Source organism: Jaculus jaculus, chromosome 20, assembly GCF_020740685.1.
Source record: "Jaculus jaculus isolate mJacJac1 chromosome 20, mJacJac1.mat.Y.cur, whole genome shotgun sequence".
Classification (NCBI taxonomy): domain Eukaryota; kingdom Metazoa; phylum Chordata; class Mammalia; order Rodentia; family Dipodidae; genus Jaculus; species Jaculus jaculus.
In genome coordinates, this window is record NC_059121.1 from 16,112,766 (window position 1) to 16,138,466 (window position 25,701).

Sequence of the window (25,701 nt, forward strand, 5' to 3'; positions counted from 1 at the left end):
TAACAGGAAAATGCTTTACAGCCCCCAAGTTACCATTTTTACGTGTTCCGGGGACCCTAACTCAGGTCCCCATGCCTTCACGGCAAGCTCTTTACTGATTGAGCCATCTCCCCAGCCCCCAGAGGCACGCTTTTGATGTGATTGGGCTTCCAGTTGTTTCTTTTGGGTAGCACCCAGAGTAGTCTATTCTCCTGCCTGGACCGTGTGTGCTGATCTCTATACACTTCCATCTGTCTAGTGGTTGCCATGTGAGCCAGCGCTGGGAAACACGGAGCAACCATGTTCAGCGATGGCAGAGTTTGCAGTAGGTGGGCTAAATCAACACGAGCAATCAGGGCCCCATTACATTCCGCCTTTGATGAGTCATGTTCCAGAATGAGCCACAGAAGAGACCACAGATGCTCCTTTCAAAAACAGTTTGTTCGTAAATAACACGCGTCTGCAAAATTAATGTGGTTACCAAAAGCCAACTGTACCCAAAGGGAGCATTTCTGCTTTTTTTTTGAGGCAAACCCAACAGACTGCCTTTTTTGTTGTTGTTTATGTGAGAGAGCGAGAGTGAGAGAGTGAGGTGGGGGGGGGGGAGGGGGGGGAGAATTGGCACACCAGGGCCTCCAGCTACTACAATCGAACTCCAGATGTGTGTGCCTCCTTGTGTGCATGTGCAACGTGCGAACTTGCATGCTTACGTCACTATGTGTCTGGCTTACATGGGACCTGGAGCGTCGAACATGAGTCTTCAGGATTTGCAGGCAAGTGCCTTAAGCACTAAACCATCTCTCCAGCAAAACGGGAGCATTTCTGTTTAAATGTAATTGATTTAAAGTTAGTGTCTCTTTTTTTTTTTTTGACAGCTGTATTCTTGTTTACTGTGAAAACGCTTGCAGCAAAACACATACTATATGTGTACCTGGGCATTGCTAATCTCACTGGCAAATACTTTCCATGCAGTGACTGGATAGATATTTGCCCCAGAGACCAGAACCACTCGGAAGGAGACAACCAGATCTCCCAAGGCAAGGCTATCTTGACTAGCCATGAAGAGTGCTGGTGTTTAAAACAATCTCTTTTCAGAACCATCCTGGGGACACCCCTGACTCAAACCGTTGAACTTGTAGGGAACAGGAGACCATCTTCTGTGAGGAAAGTGTTACTCTCAAACTGTGTCGCTGGGAACCATTCATCTCTTGATTATTGGTATGGGGGATGGAGAATAAGAGAAGACAGTTGATAGGTTGTTTAACAAAGACGCTGCCTAGAAACAGATTTTTAAGACTTGCTACGATCCCTTTGTTGTGCCCTCACCTGCAAGATTCCTCAGGGAATTCACAGCGCGCAGATGAGTTGAAGGAGGGGGTGTGGGAGGCGCGGGGCCATGGTGGGGGGGCTGCTTACCCCGAGCGCCTCGTGCTCGTCGGCGTTAAACACAAACCGTGCCTATTCTTTCTGCAAATGTGACGCTTGTTCATTGTGGGAAATAAAAGCAAATGCAGACAAGAAAATAAGCATTGGCCTTAATCTTACTGCCCAGAAGAAAAATTTAAACGTATTAGCACATATGAACTGTATACACTAATAGGCTTCACTGTGAATTTTCATACACACATAAAATTCACTGTTATCTTATGCGTGCTCCTGTGTTATCCTCTCTTAATACTTCTTCCCCTCCCACTTCTGAATTAGTGACTTTTTAGTTTTTTGAGGGAGAATCTCACATATTCCAGGCTGGTCTTAATCTTGCTCCTTAGCAGATGACCTTGAATTCCTGCCTTCACCTCCCAAATGCTGGGACTACAGATATGTACCACTGTCTCTGGCCAGAGGGTTTTGTGTGTGTGTGTGCACGTGTGCGTGTGCGTGTGTGTGTGTGGAGGGGTATCTGTGTGTCGTGGAGTGTGCATGAAGGTCAGAAGACAAGCTTTGGGGTCGGTTTTCATCTTCCATCTGGTGGAGGCAGGGTCGGTGCTGTTCTCCAGGCTGAGTGCTAGGCTAGCCGCCCCCCCCCCCCCCCCCCCCCCCCGATCCAGGCTGTTGTGGGTGTAGGTGTTTAGCATGATTGCGCCGGGCTTTTACATAGGTTCTGGAGATCCAAACTCAGGTATACCTACTTGCTTGGCAAGTGCTTTACCCACAGAGCCATTTCCTCAGCCACAGAAGTAAGTTTTTAAAATATCTTAAAGAATTCTTTTTATTTTTAAATTTTTACTTATTTATTTACTTATTTGAGAGCGACAGAGAGAGAAAGAGGCAGATAGAGAGAGAGAGGGGGAGAATGGGCATGCCAGGGCCTCCAGCCACTGCAAATGAACTCCAGACGCCTGTGCCCCCTTGTGCATCTGGCTAACCTGGGTCCTGGGGAATCAAGCCTCGAACCAGGTCCTTAGGCTTCACAGGCAAGCACTTAACCACTAAGCCATCTCTCCAGCTCAAGAATTCTTTAAAAAATATTTTTATTTATTTATTTTCAAGGAGAGAGAGAGAGAGAGAGAGAGAGAGAGAGAGAGAATGGGCACGCCAGGGCCTCTAGTCACTGCCAACAAACTCCAGATGCATGCACCACTTTGTGCATCTGGCTCTATGTGGGTGCTGGGGAATCGAACCTGGGTCATTAGGCTTTGCAGGCAAGTGCTTTCACTGCGGGGCCATCTCTCTGGCCCCAGAAGTCTTTTTTTTTTCAATGTGTCTTCTATCTGTGATTTACAATGTATTAGGAAAAATGTGGTTTTATAGGCTCTCTGACGTGCTTTTTATAGGCTTTCATAGGCTTATTATATTAAAGTATTTTTCCAGGCTACATGTTCTACATCATTATATTAACAGTTTTATAGAATGTCAGCATGTAATGTACTAGTTCTCAGTGTTGAACTAAATTTAGAGTGCTTCCAAGTTTTTTTTTTTTTTTTTGACAGGATCTTAGCAATGTAGCTAACATGGCCTGAAACTCACCATTCTCCTGCCTCCACACTCAGATTACAGGCAGTACCCCCACAGCAGGCCAACTTCACAAATTCTATTGCTATGGTAAACATCCCAGAAGTGAATTCCATCTTTATTTAGGATAAGTGAATGGAAATGGAGAGTCCAAGTTAAGAGATATGCAAATTATTTAGTCTTTCCATATGCATCATTGAATTTCTGTTCATAAGGGTTATGCTCCTATATCATAATAAATGTTAGAGAGTAACCATTTCCCTATATATTTACCAACATAGGCATTTACAGGTTTTTTTTCAACACTATGGGAAAAATAAGAGGCACAGACTACTCTAAACCCAAGCAACGCTAATAAGAACCCGAACAAAAATGAACACAATTGTGTTAGAAACAGAACTGTGCCCTTCCCAATTGTATATGTTGATGTCCTAATTCCTCACGAGACTGCTTTTGGAAATAGGACCTTTTAAGAGGCAACTTGGGTCAAAAGAGGTCCTGAGAGTGGAGCCTCTGACCTTGATCTGGTAGGCCTGGTGTTTTTTTTTTTCTTTTCTTTTCTTTTCTTAAAATATTTATTTATTTATTTGCAAGCAGAGAGAAGAGATACAGGCAGGGAGGACAGGTGTGCCATGGCCTCCAGCTGCTGCAAACAAACTTCCAATGCATGCTCTACTTTGTGCATCTGGGCTTGTGCTGGGGAATCAACCTGGGTCATTAGGCTTTGCAGGCAAGCACTCAAACCTTTGAGCTATCTCTCCAGCCCAGGACTGGTGGCTTTTTTTTCCTTTTCTTTTTTTGAAATATTTTTTAAAAATATTTTTCATTTTTATTTATTTATTTGAGAGTGACAGACAGAGAGAGAAAGAAGCAGAGAGAGAGAATGGGCGCATCAGGGCCTCCAGCCACTTCAAACGAACTCCAGATGCGTGTGCCCCCTTGTGCATCTGGCTAACATGGATCCTGGGGAATTGAGCCTCGAACCAGAGTCCTTAGGCTTCACAGTCAAGCGCTTAACCACTAAGTCATCTCTCCAGCCACCCCCCTTTTTTTTGAGGTAGGGTTTCACACTAGCCCAGACTGACCTGGAATTCACTATGTAGTCTCAGGGTGGCCTTGAACTCACGTCAATCCTCCTACCTCTGCCTTCCTACTGCTGGGATTAAAAGCATCACCACCAGCTGGGACTGGTGGTCTTGTAAGAAGAGGAAGAGACTTTGCTTTGCCCTCCATACATGGAAACAGAGGTCATGGGAGGACACAGAAAGAATGTGGCTGTCTGAGAGTCAAGAAGAAAGGCCTCACCAGACATCAAACCTGGTGGCACCTTGACCTTGGACTTCCAGAACTCCTAGAAAAGAAACTCATGTTGTTTGAGCTACCCAGGCCATGGTATGAAATTTGTTATGGCAGCCTGAACAGACTAATACAGTGCCTTTGAGAGTCTTGGCAAAATTCAGGCAATTGTCACAGCTAGAGGCTGCATCAGGGGATATTAAAAAGGCCCAAGAACGAGTGTGGAAATGCTGACTTGAGGGCACTGAGCTAACATGGAGGGAAATGGAGTTTTGCTCAGGTGGGGCGTTTAGCCAGGCAGCCTAGGAGAAAATGCAGCTTGCTGCAAGTTGACAGCCAGGTGGGCATTTTAACTTTTTGTTTTTAACAGAGCTAAAAAAACAAACAAACAAACAAACAAAAAACTCATGCCTGTATAACAGAATAGCTGGAGGCTTTCCTTTTATTTCCTCCTGGCCATCTAGCTCCCTTTGTCTAAGAGAAGTCATATATCCACTACCAGGACTTTCACAGTTTAGTGACATAGTTTGCCTTGTACATACCTAGTAGGTATGAACAAATAGGTGTTGTAGAAATGTTTTTATTTTGTCTTTTTATTTTAGAGAGAGCAGGGGAGAGAGAGAGGGAGAGAGAGTTGGCAAGCCAGGGTCTGAGACACTGCAATCGAACCCCAGACACTTGCTCTACCTAATGCTTGCCTCATCTTTGTGCGTCTGGCTAACGTGGGTTCTGGAGTGTCAAACATGGGTATTTAGGCTTCTCAGGCAAGCGCCTTAACCACTGAGCCATCTCTGCAGCCCGTAGGACTGTTAATAGCAGAGCTGATCATAACTTTCTTTTTAACCTCAGTTTCTTCAACTGTAACTTAAGTTGGAATGGATCAGTGAATGTTTTCAAATACTTTTCACTGAGAACTTTAATATATAGAACATAGTGGAGATTGGTCATATTCCAATCAGGCTGCACTCTTTTGTCCCCTCTTCCCAGTCCGTATTCCACTGAGGTCATCTTCAGTGGGGGTGTTAGTAGTCACTATGGGGTCATAAATGCACCAGTCAGAATAGTACCTCACAGTGCACCTTCCCCTCCCATGACTCTTTTATTCCTCCTCTGGGCCTTGGAGGGCATGTTGTAAGTTTCCTTTAGTGTTGAGCTCTTGGCAGCCTCTCATTTTATGCTTTGACAGAGTTGTTTTGAGTCTCCACAGTTTCTATCACCATCTCTCTGGAGGAGGGTCTTGGGTTAGCAGTAGGAGCAGAACTCATATTTAATCAACTGCTTCCTCTGTAATGTTTGTGTCTTGCTTTATGTGTGTGCTGGGGAATTGAACTCAGGACAGCAGGCTTTGCAAGCAAGTGACTTTAATGGACGAGCCATTTCCCCAACCCCTGAGATTCTGTTTTATTTTTATTTATTTATTTGAGAGTGACAGAGAAAGAGAGAAAGAGGCAGAGAGAAAGAGAGAGAGAGAATGGGTGTGCAAGGGCCTCCAGCCACTGCAAACAAATTCCAGACACGTGTGCCCCCTTATGCATCTTGCTAACGTGGGTCCTGGGGACTTGATCCTTGAACAGGGGTCCTTAGGCTTCACCGGCAAGTGCTTAACTGCTAAACCATCTCTTCAGCTGAGATTCTGTTTTTTATAATATGATAATTGTTAAGGTTGTTCTTTTACCTTTTTCTTGTTTCTGTTTATCTTAGTAAGAGTTCTCTCTCTCTCTTTTTTTGGTCATAAAGTCTAAAATGGCCACTATTGTTACTCTAACGAGTTTGAATAGAAAGCTGTCCAGTCATGGGCTGGAGAAATGGCTTATTGGTAAAGGTGCTTATCTGCAAAGCCAAGGGACCCAGGTTCAATTCTTCAGTACCCATATAAGCCAGATGCACAAGGTAGCACAGTGTCTGGAGTTCATTTGCAGTGGTTGGGTACCCTGTGGCGCTCATTCTCTCTCTCCCCTTCTCTCCCACTCTCTACCTCTTTCTCTCTCAAATAAATAAAAATATAATATTTTTTTAAAAAGAAAAAGGAAAAAAGGAAGAGGTCCAGTAATCACTTAGATATAAAATGCCTTCACTCCAGGCTCATTTGTTTGAATGCTTGGTCCCTAGCTGGTGGCATTTTGGGGGGGAGGTTGTGGAACCTCTGATTTATAGGCCTAGCCTGTAATGTTGGCTATTGGGGCTGGGCCTTGCGACTTACCTCTCTTTGGCTGTGGTGGAGTTATTTGTTTCTGGCATAACTGGCCTGAAGGTCACGCTGCCACGGACGGAGCTGCCAGCCACCCGCGTCCTTCCTGCCACGGCCGACTGTATCTGCGTAACCATAACCTCCAAATAAACTCTCCTCCCGTAAGCGGTTTCTGCCAGGTATTCTGTGACAACGATGAGAAAATAACTAATACAGTAGCCTTTTAGGAATTGCAGATAAACACAAACTCCATTGATCAGCACAGCCTAATTACAAACAAAACGTCATTAGGGAAAGGTCCCCTGAGCTTTGAGTTTGCAGACATACCCTTAGGAACTGGCAGGCATTTTCTTTTCCCTGCATGCTAATCACCTTTCCTTTCCTAGATGCCCTATCTTTTTCATATTCAGTAACACAGGTGCCTTCCTCTTTTTGGCTCTATTATCTTTTATCTCATGAATTATACCTTTGCGGCTAGCGAACGATGGGCCTTGCTATACTCATTTAAACAGGCTTTTCCAATCTCTACAGACATGAATTGTTGGAAAGACCCCCACGCCCTTCACCCCAGTCCTCTAATTTGGATAGCAGTCTGTTTACTGCTAATAAATAAAAACTGTCTGTCTTTGACCTCTAGGTATCAACTGCTACCTGAACATGACTCTATTTCAGATATAATTGGACTTTGAGGCTCCTATGAATACTGAGCTGCAGGAATAAGCCGTTCTCTGATCCCCGTTGAGTGGGCAAGCTGGCCCACTAAGAACAGAGCGCCAGTACCTTTTTCTGAGACCTCTTCTGTGTTTTTCTCTCTTCCTAGCTTTTCTGTTTCTCTCACAGCTTCAGCATTTGCATATTCCACCCAGCTGCAAGGAATCTCAGAGAAGCCAGCAGCCAGCTCTGATTTGACGCGTCTCTAGAATAATTGCTAGGTAAGTGTGGCGTGTGTCCCCAGAGGTGGACGTGTGCTTGCCGTATTTCAGGGTTCCGGATAAGGAATAATCAATGGAGGCATGCCTCTGTAAAGCCGGGGGGGGGGGGGGAGCCTGGAGCCAAATCTATCTTCCAGTTTTATAGACGCTCAGACCCACGCACGCTTAATGAAAAGGAGCTGGAAAGGAGAAGATTGTGAAATTGCTCTTGGGCTCTCTGCTTGATTACTTGTGGGTGCTAAGTACACAGGCCAGTTTATGGGACTGATTTAATGGTTTTCCCTTTACGACATTGTTAATCATAATAATTAGAGGAACTTACATTTGTTTAGCACTTCACATGGGGTTTGAAGCAGTTTCATGTCCATCATGCCATTGGATCTTCACAGCAATCTTGGCCTGGAGGATGGTCCTCTTGCTGGGGGACTGTCATCTGTAAGCAGGTTGGAGGAGGTTGAAGGTGAATGGAGGAGAGGGAAACTGAGACAGGCAAGCCAGCCGAATCCACAGGGACCGGCACGTGACACATCACTCTGCTCCTCCACAGTCTGGGTAGAAATGGCCAGCCTTGACTCCCTCCTGTGAAGTATCACTATGGGTCCACAGGATCACTCTGATGGGCAAAGGGTCACAGGCAGTGAGCACCAACTCTGTCGCATGCCACACGGTGTGGGGGGGGGCCTACAATGGAAACTTGGCTCCCTGTCACCCACTGAGATTATTATTCTCAGCATCACTTTCTTTTCTTTTGGTTTCTTTTGAGATAGGGTCTTGCTCAAGCCCAGGAGGACCTGGAATTCACTATGTAGTCTCAGGGTGGCCTTGGACTCACCGTGATTCGCCTATCTCCACCTCCCGAGGGCCGGGATTGAAGGTGTGTGCCACTGCACCTGGCTCAGCATTGTTTTTATTACACACTGCAAGTTCCTCTTCAGGAACTGTTCAGGTTTTGCCTTACTATTTTTAAAAATATTTTATTTATTTATTGACTTGAGAGAGGGGAAGAGGGAGAGAGAGAGAGAGAGGGCAAGCGAGAGAGAGAGCAAGCGCCAGTGCTTCCAGCCACTGCCAATGAACTCCTGATGCACACACCATTTTATGTGTCTGCCTTTATGTGGGTACTGGGGAATCAAATGGAGATCCTTTGGCTTTGCACGCAAGCACCTTAACTGCTAAGCCATCTCTCCAGCCCCTGCGTTAATATATATTTTTTTTTCTGGGGGGGGGGGGGGGGGGGGGTTGCAAGGTAGGGTCTCACTCTGGCCCAGGCTGACTTGAAATTCACTATATAGTCTCAGGGTGGTCTTGAACTCATGGGAATCCTCCTACCTCTGCCTCCTGAATGCTGGGATTAGAGGAGTGTGCCAACACACCTGGTCTTACTGTTTTTTTTTTTAATATTCTTATTAATTTATTTTCAAGGAGAGGTAGAATGGGTGTGCCAGGGCCTCTAGTACCTGCAAATGAACTCCAGATGCATGCACCATTTTATGCATCTGGCTTTAAGTGGGTCCTGGGGAATAGAACCTGGGTTGTCAGCTTTGTGTGTCTGCCTTATTTTCAAGGCTGAGAACCTAGAGCTCCGTTCCTTCCAAGTCCCAAGCAACTCCATCATCTGTTCTTCCTGAATCCACAGCAGTGTAGCCCCAGTCTCTTTGTGACCCTGGAAAACAAAAGCTGCTCAGTCCTCACTCCCGTATACACAGCAGTCTGACCCTCTATATGGCCCTGCATAGGGCAGCCCTGTAATTTCTTGTTTATAGATGAAGAACTTGTGCTCAAAAGTGACATAATTTGCTCAGATAGCCACAGTTTATAGGAACTAGGAGCAGCCCTCAAGTTTTTGAGCTCCTAAATTAGTTGGTTGCTTAGTGGTTAAGGCACTTGCCTGTGAAGTCTAAGGATACAAGTTCAATTCTTCAAGTCTCAAGTAAGTCAGAGGCACAAGGTGGTGCATGCATCTGGAGTTGATTTACAGTGGCTAGAGGCCCTGGCATGCCCATTCTCTCTCTCTCTCTTTCTCCCTAATAAATAAATAAGTATACTTCTAAAAAAAAAAGGAAGAAAGAAAATGTGGGGCTGAAGAAATGGCTTAGTGGTTAAGGTGCTTGCCTACAAAGCAAGGGACCCAGGTTCAATTCCCTAGGACACACATAAGCTAGATGCACAAGGGGGTGCATACATCTGAAGTTCGTTTGCAGCAGCTGGCCCTGGTGCACCCATTCTCTCTCTCCCCAATCCTCCCTTATTTCTCTCTCTCAAATTAAGAAAAAAAAATTATTAAAAAGAAAATGCAAACACAAGACAGGTGAAGCAAATAGTCTAGTCTGGAAATTTTTTTTTTTTTTTTTTTTTTTAGGGTCTTGCTCTAGCCTAGGCTAATCTGGAATTCACTGTGTAGTCACAGGCTGACCTCTAACTCACAACGATCCTCCTATCTTGGCCTCCAAAATCGTGGGATTAAAGGTATGTACCACCATGCCTGGTTGCTCTGGAAGCTTTGAAAGGGAATGAATGGCTGATTTAATTTTGTGGGTCATCTGAGCAGAGGGGCTGTGGCTACCATGTTTGGCCATTTAAACATTAAGGAATATTGACAGGGAATTGGAATGAAGCTAGGAGAAAGTGGACATAGGGCAGGGGGAAAGGAAGGAATACCTGACAGGCAACTCAAGGAACAGAATACAGGAGTGGCAGGATCTTGGGTGGAAAGGGGAAGGGAAGGTGAGGAGACATATGCATAAAACCAGTGACAACACGGATCAGTACCATAGGAACCTTTATAGATAGTAAACTAAAACATATAACCCTTAATCAGAGGGAGAGGGGTATCACCTCTGAAACCCTGGGCTTTGGCTTGCCATTCCCAGTTCCAGAACTGGGTTACATCCCACAGTGAACTGTCAGTCAGGGAGATCTATGAGGTTCCTCCAACACAATGCAGGCTATTGCCAAAGCACTTGGTTACCTGCCAGAGCTAAATAGTATAGCCGTATTGCTTAAGACACCACAGGCTATGGGCACAGGACATTGAGAGATCACACTGGAACTTAGGAAGAAGTCACCTTTGGGCTATCTATCCCTCATGGTACTGGAATGTGCTATGTGATCTGCTGGGAAATAATGGCCACCCAGCATGAACAAGCAGGGGATCCTGCAAGCTATGAAATCAACCAGATGGACAGTAGTGGCCCACAGCCTATGTGGTAAGCAATGGTTCTCTGATTGGATATGAGGCCTGCTCCGTGAGAGAGAACTAATACCTGGTACTGAGAACCAAGCCAGAATCTTATGGATATGATGGTCATAGACTCCAGAGAGAAGTTCCCACTGGTCTTTGGCCAAGAAGAATGGCTACACCCATCAAAATGTCTCTTAATTAACTATGCCTATCCTCTTTAATCCATGCTGCTCTCACTCTTGGTTGGAGAATATATATATACTTTTAACAGATGGTAGCAAAAATCTGAGAAAACCAAGATCCATCAATGTAAGAAAGGTTAGCTGACTGCCTAGCATAAGATGAGCCCCCTCTAACACACCTGCCAAGACCCAGAAGACCGTGGAGGACGTGGTGACTTACACACGAGCACCGCTCTCACTGGTGTCCTGACAGCCTGCTCCAGGGAGATGGTCATAGACACCGAGGACACTCAAAACTCACTGAAGCAGAGATCCCGAGGACGCAGAGAGCTCGACCCTGAAGAGGACTTACAACACACCCACCAAGGCTCAGAGGATATTGTAGAAGAAGGGGGCAGAAAGACTGGAAGAGCCACAGCACGGGAAGGAGTATTCTGAGGCACTGCCCCTCCCCCATGCACAGAGACGGATGCGTTCATGACCCCACAGTGAATACCAATAACTCCCCTGAGGAGGGTCTCCAGTGGAATAGGAGTGGGGGAGAATCTCTCTCTCTTTGTCTCTCTCTCTGTATCATCTATCTATCACCTATCTTCTATCTTCTATCTATCTATCTATCTATCTATCTATCTATCTATCTATCTATCTATCTATCTATCTATCTATCATCTCTATATCATCTATCTATCTTCTGTCTATCTATCTATCTATCTATCTATCTATCTATCTATCTATCTACCTACCTACTTCCCTCCCTCATCTATATAGATAAAATGAGGGAAATGGGACCAATCAGTGATTTGTTCCTGCAGTAAAGTTCATTATAAAAAACAAAACATAACAAAACAAAAAACAGAAATGGAACAAGGAGGCAGCAAGTATGAGCAAGTAGGCAGAGAGAAAGGCCACATGGCACTGATGGCTGCACTAAGCAGACAGCAAGAGCAGCTGCCTGGGTTTTAACTGTGGTTTAGTTTCTGGCTCCAGATATAAGAGCAGCCCAACCCTTATTGTAGACACTGCCCTTGGACGGTAGGAGATACCCCTGCCTTCTTTTGGATACATTCCTAACTTGGAGTTGTTCTGTTAAAGAGAGTCATCTAAAAGGCTTGAACATGGATGTTCAAGAAGAAACAACTTCCTTGAATGGTTTGCTCGGGGTATTTCTGTCATTGGGTAGGTATAAGGCAATATCCTGTCCTAGCCATCGCTCTAGCTCTAGCTGCACACGTCTTTGGGTTCACATATCCCTGGGTGTACCCCTGCTCAGACATGTGGCCAAGACAGCTTATCGTCTGGGCTTGATGTCACCTTTCCCCTCAGCGCAGAGACCCCTGCGAGGGCCACACCCGGCCTGCGCTTGGGCTCTGCCCCCCCCCTCCCCCCGGGCACTCACTCATCTCAGCGTTGCCTTGTGCCATGCATGCCCGTGTCCTTCCTGTCGTGCGGCTGCTCTGCCACTCTTTGTTTGCTGATGACTAGTTGGCAGACATAGAGAAGTGGCAGCCAGCCTGGCCCTCAGACTGGAAAGAAACAGGGTTTTTTAGAGAATGAAAACATTATTTGGTGAGAAGCACGTTCCAGCACTGAATATTTCTCTTTCCGAGCCCTGCTGGGCTCCTTCTGTCTCCAAGTGTCTGTGCTTTCCTGAGCACTTCCTGCCTCCTCCTTCCCAGATGGAGACTGGCAGGGTCCCCTTATTTGGTGATAGGGCTCCTCTGAGCCCCGTGTAGGCTCTGGGGGAGACTTTGATATGACTGACCTCAGGGAAGAAGATTGGTAGAGCAGATATAATCATTAAAAAAAAATAAGGGGCTGCGATTTGAAAATCTTTGACACCTCTTGGATTTGTTTTCCTAGAGGAAGGAAGCCAACACTTTGGAGAGTTAGCAGGCTCTCTCTAAAAGAAGTATACTAAACTTGCAGAATGAACTTGCCTTTGCTTTAATATTTGTTCTAAAAAGGGCCACTGTTTTTCTCATTATCTCCTTGGTTCACCTACCTTGCTCCTCCAGAGCCCCTAAGAGCTGGGCCCCAGAGCTAGCCCTCCAAAGCCTAGACCTTCTTCTGTCCCTGGAGGGGGTAACCTTGCAAACTTTGACAATAATGTTGCTTATTCATTTATTATTCACTCTGTACCAGTTAGATTTCAAAAACCTGGTCACAAAAGCCACTCAGGTTTACAAGGAACTCTAAACATTTCTTTGCCAGAACAGGGCATTGCATCACTGTCTACCCCTCTCCCCCACCATTTTAAATCAAATGAAAGTCATAGGAGAAGCAAATGACTTTTACATCCACACTGTTTTCTACGCATCCATAACAACACAGCAACAAAAAGTTCATCCGTTGAAGACAAATAGTCAAAAGAAATGTTAGTTAACACAAGCCAGGCAGCTGGCACAGAACACAGCTCGATGGGTGGGGGTTTCAATGACTTTTGGTGACCATATTTCTTGGGTTGCTTGCTCAGGTTCGAAATGAAGTGACAACCCCCCCCCCCACAAAACAAGGGCCTCTTGCCAGTGAGGAGCAGCGGGTAAGATATTTGTTTGTACTTTGGCATTGCAGTTCTACTAGAAGAAACACTTGACATTTTGATGAGTGTCTCCAGGGAGAAAAGGTACTAACTTTCAGAACTTAGTTTTAATTATACTAAGGAGATTACATTATTCAAAAGCATCCCACTGGTAAGGTGCAACATTTCCTGAAACAGTTTAGTGAAAAATGCCACATTAATCAGTTCAATGTTTCACTCAGAAGGCTTAATGATAGGAGAGGTTTACAGTGCCGGAGCGTTTGGTAATGTGGGTGGGTGGGGGGGGGGGGCAAGAACGTTCACGTAGAGGAAAAGCCTGAAACGGTTGTTAGTCCTTCTAGTATTTTTCCCTGTTAAAAGCTGGCTGACTATGGTCTGGATCCAGCAGGGGTCAACATGGGGCACCCCCATTCCTAGATCAAAAGGACCTTGCAAAGGCAGCAAGCACACAGTGAGAGAGCAAGTAGGTAATGTGCAGGCCACATCCTAACCCAGATCCACCAGGCAGTTCACCTCTGCTTGGCCTTTAATTGGTTCAGCCTGGTGGCATATAGCTGCTTTCCTTCTCCCCATTCAGACAGGCAAATGACCTTTGCAAATGTATTTGAAATGAAAGGGAGACAGGCTAAATGTGATTTAAATATATATATATATATATATATTTCACTCTATTTACTTGAGAGAGAGAGAGGGAGAGAGGCCCTCTAATGTCTCTAGCTCCTGCAAACAAACTTCAGATGCATGTGCCACCTTGTGCATCTGACTGACATGGGTCCTGGGGAATTGAACCTGGGTCTTTGGCTTTGCAGGCAAGCACCTTAACAGCTAAGCCATCTCTCCAGCCCAAAATGTGCTTTTAAAAACAGAGATTTTTTTGTTTTGTTTTGTTTTGTTTTTGTTTTTCGAGGTAGGGTCTCGATCTGGCTCAGGCTGACCTGGAATTCACTATGTAGTCTCAGGGTGGCCTCGAACTCTCATGATCCTCCTACCTCTGCCTCCCGAGTGCTGGGATTAAAGGCGTGCGCCACCACGCCCGGCTTTAAAAACAGATATTTTAAAAAATATTTTTAGCTTTTGAGTTAGGATCTCACTGTAGCCCAAGCTGATCTGGAATGCACTCTGTGGTCCTAGGTTGGCCTAGAACTCACAGTGATTCTCCCACTTCTGCATCCTGCATGGTGGGATTAACGACATGTGCCACAATGTCTAGCAAAATATGAATCTTCAAGGCTTTTATTCCTTCTCATTCTTTCCCCATATCTAGTAACCATTTCCAATTTACAAAATCTGGGTGGCAATCTGACCTGAACACCAGAAAAGTTTGTATTTAGTTGTGTGGTTACCTCTGCATTGCTAGGACAAAATACCTGACTGAAAGCAGCTGATGGCAGATAAAAGTCTATTTTGGCTTAAACTCTTGGGGGAAACTTGTTCATGGCAGAGAGAGGATGATAGAGTCTGGGCATCACATCTTACCACAGCGGCTGGCAGAGAACAGGAAGAATGGACTGAGCTCTGACAAGGGGGAAGCCCGCTGTCACATGTCAGAGCTTGCCCCTGGCAGACACCTCCTCCAGCAAGGTTCCGCTTCCCAAGTTGCCATCAGCTGGGGACCGAGCATTCCAAACACAGTCCACTCAAATCACCATTTTAATCAGTGGTGCTTTACCTGAAAGGTGGTCAACACACAACGTGGTTTGGAGATGCTGAAAAGATGGAGAAAGTTTGATTGGAAATTCAATACGTATACCAATATTTGTAAACAAACACATCAATCTGTGGTTAGTTAATTGGAGGAGTTGTTTAGGAAACTTAATCAAGATCAATTATCTGCATGGTTTAGTAGTCTGAACAACTTGTGGCAAACAACCATGTGGTCATAGGGCCCTCACGCTTAAAAGCCAGGGAGGTGTTAGTGCTGAGGTTTGGGTGCAGTTTGGTCCCTATGGGTTTGTGAGCTGGAAGCTTGATGCCCAAGGCAGTGTTATTGAAAGGAGGTAGATCTTTGGGGCTTCTTGCAAGCCCGGAAACCTGGTCCCCACTATATCTGGAATATTGAAACCAACTGGATTATCACCTGTTTATTTTATTTTATTTTTCTACTTTTAGTACTCTGGGGGTCATTCCACTCTTCAAATGTAGTTGACTCCATGTTTAAATTATTACTGAACTAGTTTTCTAAGCTGCATAATCACACACGAAAGGGTGGAAGTGTAGGACATAGCATAATAAGAAAATTAGAAAAAATTCTAAATGTTAAATCACCTCAGAATTGCTTGATATGGAGTATAAGGCTGTAATCACACTGACTTGAGGAAAGAATATTCAGTAACTGTCATAAAAGAACTTAATCACACTTGCATTCGGTGCCATAAAGCTTCCTTAGTATTTTTTTTTTTTTTTTGAGGTTGAGTCTTGCTCTAGCCCAGGCTGACCTGGAATTTACTATGTAGTCTCAGGCTGGCCCCAAACTCACAGTGATCCTCCTACCTCTGCCTCCTGAGTGCTGGGATTAAAGTCTGGAAAAGAGAGAGAGAGAAAGAGAGAATGGGTGTTCCAGGGCTTCTAGCTGCTGCAAATGAACTTCAGGTGCATGCACCACTTTGTGCATCTGGCTTTACATGGGTACTGGGGAATCAAACCCCAGTCATTAAGCTTTACAGCCAAGTTCCTTAACTGCTGAGCCATCTCTCCAGTCCTTCTTAGGGGTTTTTCAATAGATGACTTTTCTTCTGACACAAGATGCAGAGACAGGTGAAGAAGACCTACGCTGACCACACGTCAGTCAGAACAGGCTGTGGGTTTGGACTCTGTAGTTGTCTTTCCCAAGTTCCTGTGTCACAAGCGCCTGTTAATCCTTGATGCTGCCTTTGACATGAAGATGCTGACCTGACATTCCACCATGGTGATTCTTGCTTATTATTTTTTCATGTCTTATGGTCTGGTTTCCTTCTTGTTATAACAATTTTTACTGAGGTCTGTTATCGGATTCATTTTTGGCAGTACCTATCAATTCTTAAAGTTGTAGCTAGGCAAAATTTCAGACTGCAAAAAAATTTCCCCAGGACTTGGACCTCCAACATTTTGATTTGACTCACCTCATGTGCAGTGCCTGCCCGGCCGCACTGCGCCTGCCCAGCTCTCCTCCGGCATTCTGCTTTCTCCCACTGTGCTGGTCCTCCAGGTCCGGGTATCTGCTTGCTGTAAAGTCTTCGTTGGAACTTTAACTGATTTTTTTGCATGATGATTCATTCAAGAAAATAAAATAACAAATTTGACATTTTAGTAAATTCTACCCACTTCAGAACATGCTACCTTTATAACTGCCCCTTAATGTTTCATGGATGCAGTGCCACTAAACAATTACACATTTTTTTGTTAAAATTTTAGAAATTGCAAAATTAGAAAGTGCTGTAGTCGTGGTTCTCAACCTCATTGTGCATGAGATTCATCCAGGAATCTCCAGAGGTGTTGCTTCAATTTCATTTAGGACTTGGACTACAGGAAAAATATGATGTTGATAGTGTTGAGATCTTGGACACTCCAATATTGAGCAGCACAATTTGGAATAATACATTCTGTCTTTCTTTGACTCATTGTATTAGTTATTTTGTGTGATGAAATACTCAAGCAATGAGAGTTAACAGAGTAGAGATTTTATGTGGAACTGTAGTTTCAGAAAATTCAGTCCATCTGAGTTTGGGGGTTGGCATGATGGCAAAAGGCATTTTACTTCAGGCAGCCAGAAAACAGGGCAAGGTGGGAAGAGACTGGGCTGTGGAACAACATTCAAATGCACACCTTTCAGTGAGGATTTCCTAGAGGGAGGCTTCAATTCCTACAGTTTCTACAAGCTCACTAAACAGTGCCACCAGCTGAGGTCTAGGCGTTCAAAGTATGAGACATGTGAGGGGATGTTGCATATTCAAATCATAGCACTGATCTTCTGGGCTTTAATTTGCAAAATATTTGCCTAAAGTGATATTCATACTGTACTCTCCAAAGCATAAGTTAAAATTATTTAATATAATAGAAAGATTTTAAAAATATTTTAATTTATTTATTAGAGAGAGAGAGAGAGAGGAAGAGGGGAGAGAATGGGCATACCAGGGCCTCTAGCCACTGCAAATGAACTCCAGATACATGTGCATCTGACTTACATGGGGTGTGGAGAATTGAACCTGGGTCCTGAGGCTTCACAGGCAAATGCCTAACTGCTAAGTCATCTCTCCAGCCCAATAGAAAGATACTTTTAATATTTGTTTAATTAAGAGAGAGAGAGAGAGAGAGAGAGAGAGAGAGAGAGGGAGAGAGAGAGAACGGGCACACTTAGGCCTCTGTCACTGTAAACAAACTCCAGATGCATGTGCTGCTTTGAGTCTCTGGTTTTATGTGGCTTGGGAAATTGAATCCAGGCTGTCAGATTTTGCAAGCAAGCACCTTTAACCAGTGAGCTATCTCCCCAGTCCCTTAAAAAGGTTTTTTTTTTTTTTTTTTCAGGCTGGAGAGATGGCTTAGCAGTTAAGGTGCTTGCCTGCGAAGCCTAAAGACCCATGTCCAATCTCCCTCTGGACCCCACGTAAGCCAGACACACAAAGATGACACAAACACAAGGTCGCACATGCCCGTGAGGTGGCACAACATCTGGAGTTCCGCTGCAGTGGCTGACGCCCTGGTGCACCAATTCTCTTTCTCTCTCTCTCTAAAAAGAAGATATTTTTTTTAAACAAAGAAGAATCCACCAATGCCTTTTTTTTGGAAAAGCAATTTTTTATGAGAGACAGAGAGGAGTGTGTGAGAGAGATAGAGAGAGAGAACTGGTGCCCCAGGGCCTCCAGTCACTGCAATCGCACTACTCCATATTCTGCGCGTGTGTGACCGTGCGCACTTGCATCACTTTGTGCACCTGGTTTACGTGGGACCTGGAGAGTCGAACATGAGTCCTTTGGCTTCACAGACAAGCACCTTTACTGATAAGCTATCTCTCCAGCCCTTGAAAAGCAAAAAATTTTAATCAGCCATCCTTTCCCTTTTGACAGCACAGCAAACCTAACAGAAGCTGATTATTTGGGAAATGGTTTTTCTCAGTGTGTAAAGTCCATGATTTTTTTTTTTTTTTAATCACCACATAAATATTGTGACTCAGTGTTTCCATTTCTAGGAATCATTCCTGCAGAAATGCTTGGACGAGGATTTTTCACAGGAGCACGGAATGTAATGAAGATAAAAACTAGATCATGACAATAAAACCCAAAATGACTCATGGGGCAGTGACTGAACAAGAACTGGAAGCTTATGCAAAGGAGAAGTCAGTTTGGAGAAATGAGTTAAGGGTTTTTTTCTTTTTAAAAATATTTTTATTTATTTATTTGAGAGCTACACAGAGAGAAAGAGGCATAGAAAGAGAGAGAGGGAATGGGCGTGCCGGGCCACCAGCCACTGCAAATGAACTCCAGATGTGTGCGCCCTCTTGTGCATCTGGCTAACGTGGGTCCTGGGGAATTGAGCTTTGAACTGGGGTCCTTAGGCTTCGCAGGCAAATGCTTTACCGCTAAGCCATCTCTCCAGCCCGAGTTAAGGGTTTCTGTTCATTATACAAATTCATTTGTTATAATTCATTATAGAATTAAAGTAAAATCAAGGGACAAAAACTAGCTAGTAGTGTCCCTCCTTTTTTGTGTAAGAAAAGAACTCTCTCTCTCTCTCTCTCTTTCTCTTTCTCTCTCTCTCTCTGTGTGTGTGTGTGTGTGTATGTGGTAGTGTATAGAAGCTGGGAATGATAGGCAGTTCTTCAAATTGCTACCTGGGTTTATGTTTATTTATTTTTTAGCGACAGAGAATGAGAGAGAGAGAGAGAGAAGGCACGTGAGCAAACAAGCTCCAGACGCGTGAGCCACCTTGTGCCTTGTGCCACTTTGTCGCTTCATGCGTCTGCCTTACATGGGTTCCGGGGAGTCACACCTGGGTCCTTAGGCTTCACAGGCAAGCACCTCAACCACTAAGCTATCTCTCCAACCCTATGCTTATTTTTTAATATTTTATTTGAGAGTGAAAGAGAGAAAAAGAGAGAGAGAGAGAGGGAGAGACTGTATGCACCAGGGCCTCCAGCTGCTGCAAACGAACTCCAGACACATTCACCCCCTTGTGTATCTGGCTTATGTTGGTGCTGGGGAATTGAACCTTGGTCCTTTGGCTTCACAGGCAAGTGCCTTAACCGCTAAGCCATCTCTCCAGCCCCCTATGCTTATTTTTATTTGAGGAAATGTGATAGACAAGGAAGGACTTTCTTTCTCCATATTAGTATATCATTTCACAGTTTGTTTCAATAAGCATACATAAGCTATGAAATTATAAAAACGAAAGGAAAGAAGAGGTGATCAAAAGCAGACTGGCCTCAGCGTCAGGCTCGGCTCTTCCCGGTGGTTTTGGGAGGGGGGTCAACACACAATATGCAGCAGTGACCCACACGGGGAGTCCGCACTCTTTCCAGATCCTCAGTCATGCTTACCCTGCGATTCCTTCTCACTGCTACCGACCCAGCCGGTCACTTAGACTCGACAGCTTGGCAGCCTCAGCAACTGTCCCGCCTCTGGTGGCCTGGGGTGAGTGATCCTGAGCTGAGTGTACGCCACACACAGGAGGCACATGGAGTGGCATGAGGAAGCTGGGCATGTCTTGCTGCTGTCCCTGGACACGTGCATGTGCCACACATACATAAGCTCACCCAGAGAACTAGCAGAAAGGAGAGACTGGTTTGAGCCAGATTTTCTTTTTCTTTTTTTTCTAGGTACTGGGGCTTGATGCCTGGATCTTGTGTATGCTAAGCAAGCACTCTGCCATCAAGCTCTGTCTCCAACCCTGGGTCTTTCAGCTTTAAGTCGTCTACATATTATTTTTATTATGCTCCAATGACCAATTTCCAATATAACAGGTTACCTTTATGGCGTGCATGAAGTGCCAATCACCTAAAATCCTCGCATGCATCATCTCAATTCACTCTCATGATAGCCTATAAGGTAGGTGCCATTATTGTCTACCTTTCACAGATCTAGAAACCAAGGCAGAGAAAGATTAAGAACTCTTCTGAGGGGCTGGAGAGATGGCACAGTGGTTAAGGCACTTGCCTGTAAAGTCAAAAGGACCCAGGTTCAATTCACCACTACGCACGTAAAGCTAGATGCACAAGATTACACATATACCTGGAGTTCATTAGCAGTGGCTGGAGGCCCTGGCCTGCCCATTCTTTCTCTCTCAAATAAATAAAATTGTGTTTTTTTCTTTTTTATTTATTTATTTTATTTTTAAATCTTTTTTTTAAAATTTTTTATTTATTGATTTGAGAGTGACAGACACAGAGAGAAAGACAGATAGAGGGAGAGAGAGAGAATGGGTGCGCCAGGGCTTCCAGCCTCTGCAAACAAACTCCAGACGCGTGCGCCCCCTTGTGCATCTGGCTAACGTGGGACCTGGGGAACCGAGCCTCGAACCGGGGTCCTTAGGCTTCACAGGCAAGCGCTTAACCGCTAAGCCATCTCTCCAGCCCTAAAATTGTGTTTTATTTGCCCTTTGCTTTGGTACTATTTTCTTAGTATTTCCCTGTAAGACACCTTTCAATGTTTTCAAGAATATTTTTATTTATCTATTTGAGAGAAAGAGGCAGATAGAGATAGAGTGAGAGAAAGACAGACAGACAGACAGAGGGGGAGAGAGAGAGAGAGAGAGAGATAGAGAGAATGCATGCACCAGGGTACCTAGTCATTACAAATGAACTCAAGACACATGCACCACCTGTGCATATGGCTTTATGTGGGTCCTTGGGAATCAAACCTTGATCTTTAGGCTTTTCAGGCAAGGGCATTAACAGCTGAGCCATCTCTCCAGCCCCCCACGACAAGCATATTTGTATGTAGACGAGAGGTGGCATCGCACAGACTTCAGCCAGATTCCTTGAATTTAAATCTTGGTTAGCGGTTGACTAGCAGTGTGACTTTAAGCAGACCGCTTAACTTCTCTGTACCTCAGTTTCCTTATCTGTATATGTCCTGAGCTGGTCAAGAGGACTATCTGCCTCTGAGGGTTGTTATGACAATTAAATGAGTGAAATTGTTGACAACTTTGTGTAGGAATCATAGTAAGAGATGAATAAAGTCCTGGGTATATTCACTAGCACTGCGCAAAACTGAGGGTGTTGGCACATGCCTTCAATCCTGGCACTCAGGAGGTGGAGGCAAGGGAGTCAGAAGTTCAAGGTCATCTTTAGCTATATAGTGAGCTTGAGGCAAGCTGGGCTACACAATGCCCTGCGTTTATTTAATTTTTATTTATTTACTTTTATTTTTTTAAGTGTGTGTGTGTGTGTGTGTGTGTGTGTGTGTGTGTGAGAGAGAGAGAGAGAGAGAGAGAGAGAGAGAGAGAGAAAGAGGGGGAGAAAGAGAGAGGAAGAGAGAGAGAGAGAGAATAGACACGCCAGGGCCTCCAGCCACTGCAAAGTACTCCCGACTCATGTGTTGCCTTCTGCATATGGCTTACGTGGATATTGAGAGATTGAACCTGGGTCCTTAGGCTTCTCAGGCAAGTGCCTAGTCATCTCTCCAGCCTAAGACCCTGTCTTTTTTTTTTTTTCTTCTGAGGTAGGGTCTTGCTCTAGCCAAGGCAGACTTGCAATTCACTATATAGTCTCAAGGCAGCCTTGAACTTATGGCAATCCTACCTCTGTCTCCCAAGTGCTAGGATTAAAGGCATACACCACCATGCCCAGATGATCCTGTCTTTAAAAAGAGTATTTATTAAATAAGTAGAATAATTTAGGATATAATTCAGTCCAACCAAATTGTGTAGAATCTAAATCACTAATATTTTTAAAGGGTGGGAGAAGGGACAATTGAAAAAAAGACAAAACACAACAAAACACTTGAACTTCTCCTAGGTTTTAGCAATAGCTGGTACCAAACATAGCTTTATTTAAAAGAATTTCAGGTGATTGAAAATCCCCTTCTTATTCGAGCAGATGATCATCATGATCCTGAAGAAGTGTATTCTTAGTCCACAGAGATCTGGGTTTGAAAACAAACTGGAAACGCACCCCAAAGCCAGGTTGCTGTCTGCAAGGTGCTTGGGCTTCTGGGGCTGGGGTTCGGGGGCCTCGAATAGTTAATGTGGTCATTAGCCCGGAGACTTCTGCCTTACGGGACACACATCCGCATTCTTCTATTTCAAACTTCTGCTCATTTCCTCCAGTGTTTCACCTTCTTTGGGTTGGCATTATGGTTTCGGTCTCTTTAGGGCATTAAAATCTATATTTCACTGTAAGAAACAGGAACCAATCTTAAGATTTCTAGCTGGAATTTCTTCCAGCCTTTTCCCATTGATGTTTTGCAGTTTCATTTTCTGTAATTGTCCCCTGTGGTGCAAATAGGTAGGCATGGGCCTTTGTGGATAGATGTCAAGCGGCCACCCCCTTCTCCTTCTAGGAGACAGAATGGGTCCTGGGGACAAAGATTAGCCCTTTTTAACACACGGCAGAGCCAGGAGAAGTGACACAATGCCTACACGTTGCCCTTAAGCTCGCCACTGTTGCTACTGCTTACCTTTTAGGAGGCTGCAGTGCCTGCGTGAACACTGAGGAGCCACGGCACGTGCAGTTTGCAAAAGTCCCATGGGATCTCTGCAGCTGAACAAGAGCTAGAAAATGTAAAACAGCAGCGTTAATAACCATACTTTCATGGTCATAACTAGAAGCAAGGAAAGTAGGTTGCCTTGTTCTTCCCGGCCTTTGCCTTGACTCTCCTCAGCCGCGAGCCTACGGCGTCCTCTTACAGCTCATCGCGTGTGCTGTAGCACGCTCCTCCGCAATCGCTGTGAGCCAGTCGTTTAGCCGCAGGAACAATCCTGGGCAGGTGATGTCGGAGCAAACATATCTGTGACTGTAAAGACCAGCCGTGCACACGCACCCGTAGGGAAGGGCTTACGAATATGAAGTGCTCTGTCAATAGCAAATACCGCCACTAATTGATAATAACAATATCCACGCAGAGCTCAAGGCAGAGAAGGAGCTCTGGATTTCACAGGGCAAGGCAGGACAAGCCAGGCCAGGAGAAACTGGGGAGCTGGTGCCGTGGGTCTCACGCAGCGGGAACATACGGCAGAGACACGGATTTCATCTCCGGTGTGGCGTTGCGTGGGACAACTTCTAGAGAGGGACCTAGGTGGAGTCACGGGCTAAAACCGGTTTTGTCATCGCTTAGTAAGATTAATCAGCATAGTGTATGTTGCAGTCAGGTTCGCACTGCTGGTAGAAATCACCCAACCAAGAGCAGCTTGTGGGGAAAAAAAGAGGTTTATTTTGGCTTACAGGCTCGAGGGGAAGCTCTATGATGGCAGGAGGAAATGATGACATGAGCAGAGGGTGGACATCACCCCCTGGCCAACATAAGGTGGACCATAGCAACAGAAGAGTGTGCCAAACACTGGCAAGGGGACCCTGGCTATAACACTCATAAGCCCGCCCCAGCACCAACTCCAGGAGGCTTTAATTTCCAATTGCCATCAGCTGGGGAACCTACCATCCAGAACAACTAAGTTTATGGGGGACACCTGAATCAAACCACCACAGTGGTTGAATCACAATGGTCCCGAGAGATTAGTTGCCAACCATTAGGTATAGATACTTCCCCTCACCCTTCTCATCCATCGTAGATTTCCTTCTTGACATGCCCATTAAAATTCCACAGCACTCAAGGCTGGAGGGATGGCTTAACGGTTAAGCACTTGCCTGTGAAGCCTAAGGACCCCGGTTTGAGGCTCAATTCTCCAGGACCCACGTTAGCCAGATGCACAAGGGGGCGCACATGTCTGGAGTTCGTTTGTAGTGGCTGGAAGCCCTGGTACACCCATTTTCTCTCTCTCTCTCTCTATCTGCCTCTTTCTCTCTCTGTCACTCTCAAATAAATAAAAATGAACAAAAAAATTTTTAAAAAATTCCACAGTACTCAGCAGCTAGCTTTGCAATGGGAAATGTAGTTCAGTAAGTAGTTCAGAGCATGTTAGGGTCACAAGTGCCTCACCAGTTACTGATTTGTAACCTAGAGAAGCATCAGTTCATGTGGAAAATTGCTTGTAAAATAACCATCATATCATCAGATGACGTTTAAATGAAAAATACACTAAAAAAATCTACACACTAGTAGTTGGCACCTGAAAGCATTCACTAAATGTCACCTACATCTTATGCCCCTCTTAAATATTCTAAAAAATGAAGTGCCTGTTTTACCAACTTAGAAATCTGAGATGAAACCATGTTCTTTAGGATTCTTTTGTGTGTGTGTGTGTGTGTGTGTGTGTGGTGTGCATGCATGTGTTTATATGTGTGTGCTGATATACCTGCATACACACATGTTATATGTCTTCCTCAATTGATCTCCACTTTGTTAATTGACACCCGGTCTCTTTTCAAATTTTTTATTTCTATTTTTAGAGAGACGGAGAGAGAGAGAGAAGGAGAGAATTGGCCAGGGCCTCAGCCACTATAATCTAACTCCAGATGCTTGCGCCACCTAGCGGGCCTGTGTGACCTTGTGCTTCCCTCACCTTTGTGCGTCTGGCTTATGTGGGATCTGGAGAGTCAAATATGGGCCCCTGGGTTTTACAGGCAAGAACACAGGGTCTCTTACTGCACTCAAGAGCTCACCAGTTTGTCTGGCCTCAAACTCACTGGGATCCTTCTACCTCAGCCTCCCTAGTGCTGGCTTTAAAGACACGTGCCCTCATTGCCAGCCACATATCCCTTTACTATGATAACGCCTCTGACAAACCTGCCTGCTCCTCCAGTGTGAGTGCTTCAATTATCAGAAGTAAAGTTTTGTCTTCCCAGATACTTTGCTGCACTTATTTTAAAGTCTTTGCTGTGATTGATAATGACTTCTGTGGATTCCATTAGCGAGGGGATGTTCCGAGAGCTGCCAACAAAGTGTCAGGCAGAGTGACTGAGCAGCACATGTCGTTTCCTTGTGACCTTTATTTGATTGTGCATTTGAACACCTTTAGTTGCTCAAGAGAAGGTGAAGAGGAAAAATATTTCCCAGGAAGAGGAAACATCTTTATCTGTGACAACTATTTACTGAATAATATTGTAGGAGTTTGAGTCTCTTTTCACATGGTTGGATTATTTTGAATGTGTTTCATCAGTTCACTTATTATTATCATTATTGATTATTTTTGGTTTTTCAAGGTAGGGTCTCACTCTAGCTCAGGCTGACCTGGAATTCACTATGTAGCCTCAGGCTGGCCTTGAACTCTTTGTGATCCTACCTCTCCTCCCAAGTGCTGGCATTAAAGGCATGTGCCACCAAGCCTGTCTGTTTATTTATTATTGATTGCTACATGTATAGTGTGTATGTAGGTGTTTATGCAATTTTTATGTGTTTGGGTGCATGTGTGTTTGGGGATGGGGGCTG

General features: G+C 44.8%; 1 long non-coding RNA gene across 1 annotated transcript in view; it reads left to right on the top strand.

Annotated features, from left to right (window-relative positions):
* LOC123456257 overlaps positions 1-18,512 on the top strand; it is a 28,614-nt gene extending 10,102 nt beyond the window's left edge. Inside the window, exons 2-3 of the long non-coding RNA XR_006634421.1 lie at positions 7,256-7,347; positions 18,411-18,512. This is a non-coding gene — a long non-coding RNA (uncharacterized LOC123456257). The remainder of the gene's footprint in view (positions 1-7,255; positions 7,348-18,410) is intronic.
* The last annotated feature ends 7,189 nt before the right edge of the window (positions 18,513-25,701 follow it).